Below are 3,117 nucleotides of genomic sequence, written 5' to 3'. Positions count from 1 at the left end.
GCAATTGGGAGTATAGAGGAGCTAATTTGCCGAGATTCTAATGTTCATAAAATGGTGAATTGTGAAAATGAAATTGTTGAAGAGTCCGTGCCGCGTAACACCCGAACGTGCTGGTACGTGAGTAGAACAATATGCAAACCAGACGCTAAATTAAGAACTCGGCTTATAGGCAGGCTGCTCTGTGTGCCAACCTTGTTGCTTACGTAATTCATCAGGAAATGAAAGAAGAAATCGACGCTAACACGTATAGCAGAAAAGGAGCCGATCAATGCAATTTGTGTTAATGGAAAAGAAACAAAGCAAGGGTAAAGACGCAATTACAAGGTATTCGTAAAGAAGTTGTTTATAAATATCGGCCTGGTTTTGCCTTGGGAGCACGTGAGCAGTCTTAAGAGGCCCGCGGAAATTTCTCATCGGAAAGCCACAGGAGAATTTTGATAACGCAATACCAGGTTGAATACTTCTGAATTCGACCCGTTTCCACCATCCGCTTTTTTTAAGCTGGTCGGCCATAGTCACGTGAGTGCATTGTCTGGACAAAGACCAGAAATTGCTTGCTAGTTGTAAAAAGTTAAAACAGAATGCTAAAAGGAACACCTGAAAAATGTAAAAAAAACTTTCTAGTTAAATACCGATTAATAAAATAAAAGTGCTGTAAAGTAAGTATAGTGAATTTACCCTAACCAAAACTCGGTTAAGCGAAAATTACTGATAAACGGAACCACTTTATGTTATTCGGTATGTTGTTTTCATTTCCGGCCACTACAACATCTTGCATAGACCACCCGTAAGACGTATTTTACAAGGTATTAAGAAAACAAGCATTTTTTTGAACAGATGAATGGTGTTCCACTTAAACATGGACACTGAGAAAAGAGACGACAAACCAGATGGTTGACTCCCAGCTGGTTTCTTATTAGATCAGACACATCTTTAAATACTGCAACCGAAACCCATGTGACCGCACATCATACATATCCCAATGCATCGTGTTATTTCCAAAACGTGACAGGCACAAACAAACTATGTTGATGAAGGCGCGCATTTTATATCTACGCTAGAGAGATATTTAAAAATTGAAACTCACTTTCATGTAAACGTTTCGAAGGCACGCTAAAGCACCACGCCACCACAGGCCCCGCCCCCCCTCCCTCTTCCCGAGGGATCAGGGTCGATTTGGTGCAGATTTTGTTTACCATAATTTCTCCAAGGCGCTGCAGGCATTCAGGGACGAACAATAGCGAAACTATTTCTGCATTTTAGGAGCATCCTATCATAGCTGCGGTCCAACAAGAAAGACCAAGTAAGCCGCGTCACCCTTATTGAGCGAAATATACTTTCGATAGAAAGCAGTTGAATTGACTGTTAGGATGGAGATTTTTTTGCAGTGGACTTTTACGAAGAGCTAGAATTTACGACACCGTTGTCCGGCATGTTATGGGAATCGAATGGCTTCAAACAGAGGCTGTATCGTGGCACTGCGGGTTATGAAGTCTAGTGCTGATAGACACAAGTATCTCCAAACAAAACGAGGCATCCGGGCACTTGTTCTCACTGTAAGGTGCGGATGACTGCACAATCAGGTAAAATAGCAAGAGTTTGAAACTACAGAGTAAGTGAATGCTACTAACTGTTTAAGCCCCACGTGATTGTTTGATTCGCTATATATGTTTACATAAAATTATATCGTCCCCCAGGTAAGTTCACGTGGTAGCACCGTGGCAGTTCATCGAAATTATTCTGCGACTGCACTGTGTGACGCATGCGGGAAAACCTCACATTGGGATAAACGACTGACCCCACAGTTTTTCGCGTGTTTTCCAAAAAGAATAAAGAGCACTTAGTTGAATGCTAAAGCAATACGTGCCCATTGACACAAAAGCCCCAGCGGTGGACCCACCGGTTACGAGTAAGGTTCGTTATAATAACGTCACTGGCTCCAGGAGGTGATCACGCTGCTATCGCAAGTACGCCAGTGGCTGGGAGAATGGGGAATTGAGGAGGTACGCTGGGGCAATGCTCCCACAATAGTAGCACAGCAAGGAAGAAGTATGCAATTTAAAAAACCGTGGCCTTGCGTCAATAGTTCTTTAAGATACGTCGGTTCTCATACGCTAATCGGACGTCAGTGTTTCCAGCAGTGGCGAGAACGTTTGCCAGCTTATCCACCTGACTCTCTCATAGGAACTCGTGCCTGCGTGAACCTCACGTCTCATATGCCCAAATTGGTCAAAATTGAACCTGGCCTTCTGAACTGATTGATTTGATTGCTTATGATGTGTAACGTGCCGCCGCTACACAGGTGATCATGCGGCCGTAGTTTAACGGTCCGGATTTAGTCGGATCACCTGGGGATCTCTAACGTCCGCTGAAATCTCGGAAATACGGCGTTGTCACTCTTCGCCTCCATCAGAAAAGCGGCCACCAACCAAACCCATACGATTTTGAAAGTAAGCAAGGTCTAGAACAAGGACTTCAACTAATAAGCAATTGTTATTAAAAAACGTAACTCAGGCAAATTCGTCAATTTGCACAAAATCAGGAACGCCCTCAACTGCACGCTCTCGCACCTGCATCTTAAGCCACAAAAGCAAAGATATTCTGTCACTTTTTCAATCAATTGATATTGGAATGCCTACTGTGAATGTTTGTGTTCTATAGGCCTTTGTCAGCGACTTGATTTTGTAATTTCTTAGCAGTAGTGTATTTGTGTTTATTGTTGCAAGGTATCCACGTGAGAGCGCCGAGACGCTATTAGGTTGTCTTTCAATGTCTGGTTCAGGCATAAATTTTGTATGAGATAAGTGTGATACTGCCTAAAACAACTGTATGTACGTGTGTAGAGGGCCGTACTCCAAAACATGAAGATGTTCATAATGACGATGAAAGAAGATTATGGCTGAGACGTGACATCGCTTTGGCAATGTGCAGGTCCCACTCTTTTGTGGTATCAGCAATGGGAGCTCTTCATCCTTGAAGTTGTCTTTTTTGAGAAGCAACGCATAACAACACTGTGGGTATTGTTCTAAACGAATAAAATAAAACATTGCGGTCCATGCAACTCCCACCGGGCAGCTGCTTGTCTCAAATTCAAGACCAGAGCATGTCGCACAAGCA

This window comes from Haemaphysalis longicornis, unplaced genomic scaffold (assembly GCF_048455015.1).
Source record: "Haemaphysalis longicornis isolate Haplotype H1 unplaced genomic scaffold, Haemaphysalis longicornis Haplotype H1 scaffold_9, whole genome shotgun sequence".
Classification (NCBI taxonomy): Eukaryota; Metazoa; Arthropoda; class Arachnida; order Ixodida; family Ixodidae; genus Haemaphysalis; species Haemaphysalis longicornis.
Note: the sequence above shows the minus strand (reverse complement) of the source record.